Source organism: Chanos chanos, chromosome 3 (assembly GCF_902362185.1).
Source record: "Chanos chanos chromosome 3, fChaCha1.1, whole genome shotgun sequence".
Lineage (NCBI taxonomy): Eukaryota > Metazoa > Chordata > Actinopteri > Gonorynchiformes > Chanidae > Chanos > Chanos chanos.
The window spans coordinates 15,422,995-15,433,753 of record NC_044497.1 but is presented as its reverse complement, the minus strand read 5'-3'; positions in this window follow the sequence as shown (position 1 = coordinate 15,433,753).

Genomic DNA, 10,759 nt, shown 5'->3' with positions numbered 1-10,759 from the left:
AGACCAATATGATCCTAAAACACCTTTTTAAACCAAATGTCAAAAATATTTTGGAGCTGCTGTGATATTTATACAGGAGGGGGAGATGATGTGAATGTTGATCTGTAAACATAAAAGTACTGGGCTAATTTCGATCATTTTAAAAACATAACGTTTTCCTGTTGAACTGAATCAGTTTTGCTCCATTCTTCCTGATACACAGACTGAAAACATGGAGGAGACAAAGGCTGGGGGCTTAGTAACCACTGTGGACATGGCACTGAAGCAGGTGCATCTGTCCTCTTTGTTAATTTGTGACGTGTTGAATATTCAATGGTGCAGATATTGAGGACTCTTTATTCTCTAATCCTTTTTTTCCCATCAAGTGGCGTGAGCGAGACAGTAACTCGTTCTTGGTATTGGAACGGATTGCACTATATCATTATCCATATTTACACCCGTGAGGGTTGATCTCCCCTTCCATACAGACATACATCTATTGTATCCTTAATTTTATACACTACTTGAGAAGCAAGAGGCTCATTAGATGTAAATGTGAAGTGATTGCAGGTGTAGTTCCCTAGGTGATACTGTAAGTCTTAATGGTTTAATATTTAAAAAGCTGTGAAATGGTAAGAATCAAGCCACCTCCTCGACACTGTAAGCCATCAGTTTTTCTTTTTCTATTTTTTTTTTTTTTTCGTCCTGGAGTTTTAAGCTCTGCAGTATTGCCAAGAACCATGTTTGTCCCCACTAAAAGAGGACTGAAATTAGTTATTACCTTTTGTGATGGTGTGACTACAAATTACTCTGACTAACTGTCCCCTCTTCTGACACAACACTTAAACTCTAGTTGCCTTTTTCAAATCACAGGCACTGCATAAATGCCACTGATGCAATTCATCTAATGCGTCAGAACCCCATCCCAATAATTTTAACCATTTTTCTTTTGAATGTGTGTGCTTTTTCCCTCTCTCTCTCTCTCACTCTGATATTTCCATATGTACACATTATCATACATAAAGTGCAGATCTGCTGCAGGTTGACATTTTTAAATAGCAGAAACATTAAGAATTCAGAGGGAACGTGTGTCATAGCAACTGCATGCTGAGAATGGAAAATGATACAAAGAGAACGGCAGAGGCGTCTTCTTCCACTCAAAAGCATCAGCTCCACACACACACACACACACACATACAGATACCATACACACCACTGAGTGAATGGTGCTGTCTCATTCCTCTTCTAGCACAGCAAGGGAAGTAGGAGTCCAAAGTCCTGTTGTACTGGGTAAGTTCTGGGTAGGCCATGTCCTGTGTGTGGAGCATCAGTTGATATGTGTGTGTTATGTGGCTGTTGGCAGACGTAGGAAGGGGGAAGTGATGGCAAAGGACTGTCACAGAGGTTACACAGACCTAGAGCAGCTCCCAGTAGATCTAAATGTGAGTGAGGCCAGATGTCTAAACATGACCCGTTGACAACTGTGGCAATGTGTGTGAGTGTGAGTGTGAGTGTGTTTGTGTGTGTGTGTGAGTAAGCATAAGTGTGAGTCAGACAGAGTGTCAGAACCTGAGAGAAAAGTGTGATAACATTAAAAATGGCAAAAGTTTGCAAAATATTAATTCTAGTCTGAAGTTTTCTGAACTGATCTCTTGTTTCTCCCAAATCACACATTTTCTCTATTCCTCTTCTTCTTCTTCTTCTTCTTCTTCTTCTTCTTCTTCTTCTTCTTCTTCTTCTCTCTCTCTCTCTCTCTCTCTCTCTCTCTCTCTCCCTCTCTCTCTCTGTACACTTAAGATAAGTTAACTGATTCCTGCATGAGTATGTGTACACACGTGTGTGTGTGTGTGTGTGTGTGTTGGCATGTAGCACATTTTGAATACAACAGAAATGTCATACTCATAATTCATATCACCCATCTGAATAATTAACCATACAGCTGATCTCTTCTCTTTTTTTCCACACAGGACCCAGAGACAGACAGATGGTGAAATTAATCAGTAATAAACCCTCCAATGAGCATTATTCCCAGAATTATTAATGAGCGTTCCATATTTATGCATCTGCACACCCAGATGAATACCTACTTATTATGCATCTCCCTCTGCACTCCAACGATTAAAACATTTCACCGATATTTTCTTACCAGATTAATTACAGTTTTTAGTGAAACTGTCATAAAACTAGCTTTACTTCATATAGAATACCTGTCTCAATAAAACAGGATTTTAGTGCAAGCACCACAACTTTCTGTTGGCAATAAAATTTGAACTTTTTTTCAGGGCCGGGGGGAGGGGGATTGGAAAAGTATTATTGCGTTTATATGCACAGCTATCAGGATGTTACACATTGAGAAATGGTAATTGTGTTGATAGAGCAGAGCAGTTATCATGTAAAACACTCTTCTCCTCGGGTCTGTAAAGAAAGAGAGCTCTCAGGAGTTTTGTGACATTGAGATTATTCTGCGAAAAAAGACCAGTGGGATAGGAACCACTGTTCTGATAATGTAAAAATCTCCCATTTGTCACTTTTAAACACACATACCTTTGTTCTTTCTTGAGGCATCATATAATCCAAATGTGTGAATTTTTTATGATACTGTCATAAGAATATTAATGTATAATCTAATTTTCATGATCAAATGCCATTCTGAAAGATTTCCTCCACTCAAATCCCATCCAGGGCTGAATGATTATTGACAGAATCATGCAGTCAGAATCAAGTCTTTTCCCCTGGAAAGGAGAAGGCAGAGCGGCTCTGTATTTCTGTCTGAGCAAATTCTCTCATGCGATACTGGCTGCATGCAAATAAAATATCTTCGTCTTCCATGCAGCCCACAACAGATCATGCTTGTTCTGTACAACTGACACTGTTAACATATGTGTGTGTTTGTAGGGGCACTTGTGTGGACTAGAGTGTGTGAAATAAAGAGAAAGCCAGGGAGGAATATCTCACTGGTATTGGAAAAAATATAATATATATCTGGAACATAAATAAATAAAAAACAAAAACAGTAAACAGATGAATTCACTGAGCGACTTTGGATAAGAAAATGCCAAAGTTAAGGTAAACAAAGATGACTTCTCATAACTAGAAAAAAATAAATGTGCAACCCACAACTAATAGTGATTTGCAAAGGGGAAATAATGCAAGGATATTTGAGCCCAATTTTGAGTTACCATAACAACCTATTTAATGGTTTAATTGTTTGTCCTCCTCTTTATCCTTTTTACTGTTCCTAACTAAAGCTTTAAAACTGGAACTCGGGATCATTAAAGTTTAAATGGGGACAGGATGAAGGTTTCCTTTTAATCAACAGAATCAACTGAAGTTGAGGAAAATTAGTGGACACATTAATTAGAAACCTTTTAAGAATAGCCATTGCTCCTATGATTTCACTGCTCTCTAAAGCTAGACGTACCTAAGAGGCTCAACCCCAACGCCAGTTTTCCTTCTACCCTCTCCCTCTCACACACTGTCCTTCACACACCACCCCCCCCCCCCCCTTTCCCTTCTTTTCCTCCTCTGACTTTCATCTAGCTGAGCCATTTGGCATTTGATCATCTAAGATGGGGTTTTGGGGCCGTATCCGCTTTTACATGAGGACTGAATGGAGACGGAATAAGAGGAGCAAAAATGGCAAATTGGCCTAAAAACCATAATTGTTTCTCTGTAATGAAAAAAAGATTTTCAGAATTACTTTACCCTGAAAACGGCAGTCAACAAGCTCATACTCAATTGTAATAAATTGAATTGTCCTACATAAACTCAGAGAATGAAATGAAATATTCAGTGACTTAATTTAAAAATTCTTCACAACTTTTTTTTTTCTTTTTTTTTTTCTTTCTTTTTTTTCTTTTTTCTTTTTTTGCTTCAGATGTTATTATAAAACATTGCTGTGAGGCAGCGGTAAGATTTATCAGGCATAAACAGACACTGTTCTGCAGGCTACGGATGAGAGCTCCACGTGACACATCTGCTTGTGAGTTTAAAATAGCTGGATGCTCTGTTAAAAACTGCACATTTGTAAGAAGAGATAGCATTGTTTTCATATTCCTTGCTTTGACCTCTTTTTATGTTTCTTCACCAGTATACTTAATAGACCACTCAAACATGTAATTCTCTGACTTTGTTTAGAGTGATAATGTTTTTTTTTCTGTCTGTACATGACAGCGGTGGAATGCAAGTAATCAAGGCCTGAACATTGTTAATTTGTCAACTCATTAATGATGGTTTTTTTTTTTTCCTTTAACAACTTAAATACCTTTAAAAGTATTTTTGGCGACCATACAGGGGCTTAATGACATTTGCTTTCAAATTTTTAACTGAAATACAGAAGTTCTTTATTTAAACAAAAGTGGAAAAAAAACAGCCTTCTGTAATAAAAGGAAAATCATAGACAGAAACCATACGGTTTCCCAACAGTAACAGGAAACCACTGGCTGCTGTGTCAAGCTTATTGCTTAATCTGAGTGAACTTGTTCCACTTTATTGTACTGTACACTCTCCCCTCTTTTGTGCTGAGAGTGTTTTGTGTGTTTGGCACCAAACCCCGGCAGAGAATGGAGGAAAATACTATCCATCTCAATAGCCACATCCTGTCTTGCCTCAGCGACTTTCATTAAAGTGCACAATGAGCCCAGTGCAGCTCAGCTGCCTCAGACCAGAGACCTCAACAACACACAGGTACCACGGGCCAACCGCAGTGGTCTTCTTTATTTAGCACAACATCAGTTCTGTGCAAGACCAAACGAGAGATACTATTCATTTTTGTGTCACCACTCATAGACAGATCTCGCCCAAACATTTACTGAGGTTAATGGGAGTTCCTGGATCGGTGGTACATGAAAGAGAAAACAGCATAAGATATCTGATTAATAGTGAATGTATGTGATAGCCACAACTGAATCAAACATGTATTTGATTATTTAGATGGCTGGGCCCTGTCCCAATAGTCTTTAATGGCTCCTTCACCCGGTATCCTTTTTCTATTAAAGTTACAAAGATTACAACAAAAGTGAATATCTTGAATCAACATCAAACAAACATCACACAGACATTTTACCGAGTCTTCATCAAAATGGCCATTTATCCTTGTAATCGAGGCAGCAAAGACATAGGGAGTGATGAAGAGAAGAGAACTGGGGACAGGGTCCCGTCTTTCAGTTAATTCAAATATTTCTTTGGGTCACGTTGTGGCGGTTGCTAATATGGGAGAATGAGAACAACGTGAATCTTAGTGAGGTGGAGGGGCCAAGATGTGTTGTCTTGATCTGACGGGGGAAAAAAAAAAAAAAAAAGAAAGAAAAGAGAAGATGCATCTTACTACACTCAGCTCCAAATATAGACCATGCATCATCAAATCCTTTAAGTGCCTTTTCCACTGTTCCTCCATCCTGTGTTCCAAGGAATCTCTTTCTCATCTATCCGGCAACTCATCATCCCCTCATCTCATCTTGTCGCATCTCATCTCTTTTCTATTTTTCCTCTCTGATGTGTATTGTCAGACTGAGGTGTCTCCCAGATGAAGCTTCCTCGCTGTTGGATTATAGAAATCCCCCCTCCTGGGCAAGGTTTGTTTCACCATCCCTCCCCCCTTTTTCTCCATTTTCTCTCCTCCACCCACCATGCCTTTGCATTCACAATAAGCCTCTTATCCCCTGTGCCCAATTCCACCCCCCCCACCCCCCGGTTGCTCTTCCTCTTTGAGGACGTGGTTCATGGTAGAGTACAGTGACATCCATCTGTCACTCCAACCCCTTGCTGAGCCGCCACCGGCTGGAGCCCTGACGTTAGCAGTGGGGTCATAGCGAGAGGGGACAGCTGAGACTGGAGGTGGCTGCTAGTTTTCACCCTTCTCCCCCTTGGGGAAAAGGTTGACTGACTGATTGACTGGGACTATGTGTTGCTGTCACAAACACTTAGCCAGTGTTCGCTGTGTAAGTATAAACACATCTGAGTCACAGTCCAGTTCAACCATAACACACCCAAAGGGCAAGAGAGAGTAAATAAACAAAGTAGCATGGATGGTATAGGGGAGAGCAGGGCAAAACATGTGTGGGTTGGTTGTTACATGGACATGTTCTTGAGATCTATGGAGGCAATAGAGATTATCCTGGTTTTATTAGCTTGCTAATCCTCTACTCACACTTTTGACTTTTGGACAAAAATATGTTTTAGCTTCACATCAGTACTAGAAGCGTTTTTCAGTTATACTATTGTGTTGATATTTCAAGGTATGTACACATAGAAGCTATCGTTTTTTCCTTTCTTCCTAGTGACTAATGGTTATCATATTTTTAAATGTCATAATGTCTGGCAGTGGTTATGAGTCAAGCAGATGTCATGTCTTTGTTGGTTACAACTGACTTACTTTTAACAAAAATTAATAAACAGCACTTTTGATGACTTTCTAAGCACACAATCAGAGCAGTGAGTGACCTGTTTCAAACTGTAACCAGATGTGTGGGTTCACTGGGAATGTCACCTGGAGTTATGATGCGACAGCACCTGTCATCTTAGCCTCCATTTGTGGTGGAAATTAATTTGTTTATGTTTGATGCATGGTCTGTTGTCGATATCTGATGAGCCAAATGAATGTACTTAACAAGTGTCAACATCCATTCGAATGTGACATAATTTGTGCACTCAGCTTAATACATGCCAATTTACAAATGTATCAACTACATAGGATAAGAATGGGCTACTGACCTTGCAAATCGATAAATGAGGATATGAAGAAGAAAGGTGATGTTTAGATCAATGGTAACTCATTAAATTGAGGACATTCCCATACACTAAAGAACAATGTTGTACTTATTTTTATTTTTGACCTCCCCCTCCCCCTCCAAAAAAAAAAAAAATTCTAAATGTAATCCTTCCATTGAAAATTGTAGGTTTGTTTGGTCCATTCTAACACAGGACTACACTGAGGTAATTTTGTATGTTTGCAATGGTTTTAAAGTTATTCCCAGCAGGTGTTACATTTTACCCTTACTGTGGGGTGTGACATACCACCCTGTTTTCCACAACCTATTATGGATGACTCGTACAACCAATATGTATATTGGTTATACAGAAATATTATCTAAGTATTTATAAAACCATGTTTTGACTCCTCATATTTTCGGAGTTGTTTAGATTCTCCATATTCTCCGGATTCTAAGAGGTGAGGGGCAAATATGCAGAGAGAGAAGCAAAACATAGCCCGTGTCCATGAATATAAGAGCAGTGTGTCTGATTACAGACAAGGACAGTCTAGACAGTGAGAGATTTAGAATACAGACTGGTCAAGAAATATATCAGTGATCTGACCACAGCCACCAAACAGATAACATCATTCAATATTTATAAATTACTCATTCATATACTCAATGACAGTCAGGGTTCATTTATTCATGAAAATTGGGCTGCTTATTTATTTTAATTACTTCTATCCTGGGATGTTATTATGGTTGATCCCCTCAGATCTCCGCATGACGGGAGAGAAGGAACACCACTGGGATGAAAAAGGAGAACTTCCTTTGCCATTGGGTCTCATGAGACAAACTCCCCACCACCGCCACCCCTTTAGACTCTCCACTCTGTCTGGGAGGCCTACACAGAGAGGCAGTGTTATTAGACTCATTATGGCCCACTGGGAGAGCAGAGACAGGGGGTGGCAACTCTAACATGCTGTTAATATCTCAAAATAGATGCACCAGGCTCCTCTAATCTAATTCTCATTGTGAGCATTACTCACTTTATGTTCTCATTACTTACCCAATTTCTTTTCTATTGCAAAGTGAGGTTTGTAAAAATGTTATTGATGAAACAGAGACATATGAAATGTGATTTTAATGACAGGATATAATTACTATTCTTAGTGGTTAGCAGTAGCAGGAAAGTAGTGGAGTGTTGGAGAGTAATCTCATTTAATTCCAAATGGCATTGAAGTGGTTATATTGCAGGTATTTTAAAGCAACATCTACTCAAAAAGAAAACATTTTTTAAGGCAAAGTTCTACAAATTTCAGCGATTGAAAGAGCAGGTGAGCTGAGCTGGCAGATACACGCACATGTGTGTCTTTGAACACATGAACACACACACACACACACACACACACACACATATATATATATATATATGAAAAGACAATTCTATACTCAGGACAAAGTGAGGAAAGTGGGGAAAAAAAGAGAATAAAAATCTCCTTCAGAAATGGCATGCACTTGTAGTGACTTCAATTACATTTGCTCATATCAGTATGAAAGTACATTCTCCAAAGCAAATTAAAACAGCTTGCTTAACCAACACCTCAGGCTATTCAATTTTGAACTGCTTTGAAATCACTTTTTTGATTCTAGCGTGAGTTCCTTACGAAAGAACTCATTCAAGTTTATTAGAAAGTGGTACAAAATGTGCACCGACTGGAACCTTGTTCAACTGAGGTGTCTATTTACCTTATATATTTTGACAAAACTCAGTCATGTTTTCTTTTGATACAATCTATATTTCTTTGTATATAAAGAATTCTTATTAACACCAAGAAGCACAGCTGTATGAATCTTTTTTTTTTTTTTCTGTGATTGTCAGAAGTCTTTCTCTCAGCTTTACCATGACTGAGACATCTAATCCAAACTATCACTAACATAGATGCTTCTCTCTCTCTCTCTCTCTCTCTCTCTCTCTCCTTCTCCTTCCATGTATCTATATAAGAGCTATGGTCAGGTTTCCAAAACCAGTCAATATTATGTGCAAAGTTCCCCCATTACCACACTTAACTGAGCATTTGATGGTTTTGATCAATGACCCGTTTCTTTCTATCAAATATTCTCAATCTTCATAATAATTTAAATTACTTTTATCACACCATCAACAGTGCTTGATGTTCCTCTTGAGATGTCAAAGGCATTACTAAAAAAAAAAAAGAAGATATTTCTTTCCGTCATAAAGTTGTCCATGTTTCATTTGTGCTCACAGGGGGCAGGACAGAATGGGCTCTTTAGTCAACTGATATTTAAGATTTAAGACTGTAGAACTATTTGGCTGGGTCAGCCCACAAATGTCATGCATTGATATATTTACTGAGTTTCATTTAAAAGATTCGTTTACAAAGGTCCTAGGAGACAGCAGTGATTTCATTTCAAAGAGGTAAATATTATACTGGACTAACATGTCAAAAATGGTGAAATGGACTTTGTGTTTTCTTTTGAAAATCTGAAAATAATACATAAGGATTGTGGTTTCCTGTGAAATCAGATGACCATGATGATTTTGGAAAAGGAAACAACTCTTTAAGGAAGTGATCTTACCATTGTCTGTGTGAAACCAAAGGTCTTGTCCATTTCCCAGGACAAATGAATTGTCTCAGACTTAGGACTAGAGTAATATTCCCCCCTTACCTTGTAGTCCACAACAGCACTCTTTCACAAAGAAGCCCCTGAGGTTCATATCTCCTTGGAAACGCTGTAGCCCCCCCACCCCACCCCCTCCCTACGCACACAGAGACCTCTCCACCACAACCTCTTCACCCTTCCCTTGGGAGGAGAGGAAGTAGATAAGAACCTACAGATGAATGCTGTGTTTGTGGCTTGGCTCTCCCAGGCCAGCAGTTCCCTCTGCACAATGTCACAGTCTTTTTCACAAAAGAAAGTCTCAGAAGAGGACTACAGATATATTCACTGTCATATGCCATTTGAAGAAAACAGGCAGAAAAATATGTGGAGACTTCTCACCCCCAGTTTATAATGACTGGAGGTAAAGATATGGCCATTCATCTCCTGCTGACACAATAAAGTATTGAAAACAGAGATTCATTACCTGTTTAAGCGAGATGTCTGGCTTTATTTGTGGCAACTGTTATGGAATAATTTACGGTTTACTCCACGTGGTCTGTTGATATCCCTTGGTGATTGCAAACTTAAGATAACTTAAGATATTATTATTATTATTTTTTACATACAGAATTTATTTCTGGGACAAATATCAGTGCTACCAATTCTACAAACGCTTATTAAAATAAAATCTGAGCACACATTCCATTTTTAGAGGGCAAAACTTCATAATCTGACAGTAATTACAATTTTATTATTGCGTCTGAGGGATCAACCGCGAAAATGTCATGTTTTTCTTCTTGGTTTCACACCTAAATGGTCAGTCTTTGGAATTTACACATACAGCTGTGTGTCCTTAACACCCCTCCCCAAAAATGGGAGAGCTCACGTGTCACCAACGTTTGTTTTAGATGTTGACTTTCATACTGCGTTATCACCATGTCTATTTTCACATTTGCGGTTGAGGAGATGGATTAGGAAGTCTGGGAAACATAGCATGACAAGACTTGTGCTTGTTTTTCTGAATGAGAGACAAGGAAGGGTAACCACTTCAACCGTTGACTTTATCTTAAACTGTTTGAGCCCCCTCTCTTTCTCTTTCTCTCTCTCTCTCTGTTGAGAGGACCCAGGAAAGAGAGAGATATGGTTTGAATACAGTAGAGAGCACCTCGCACATTAATCTGCCTGGACACTGCTGGGTAATCCTCTTTCAGAAACCCTGACCCCTGGAGGCATAGAACACAAGGCCGAGCCTGCTGATCTTATTCTGATAATAGAATAATGATAGCAATCTCCTTTGCCGTCACTCTGAACGACGTGGTATCCACCAAGCACGGTGCACCAGATAATTATGATGACAGTGCAAAAGGTCGGACTCCGTAATTGTGATAACTGTAGGAACCGCTTTGAGAAGTACTTCATCAAAAAACTCAACCACATAATCAGCGTAAGAGTTTCATTGACTT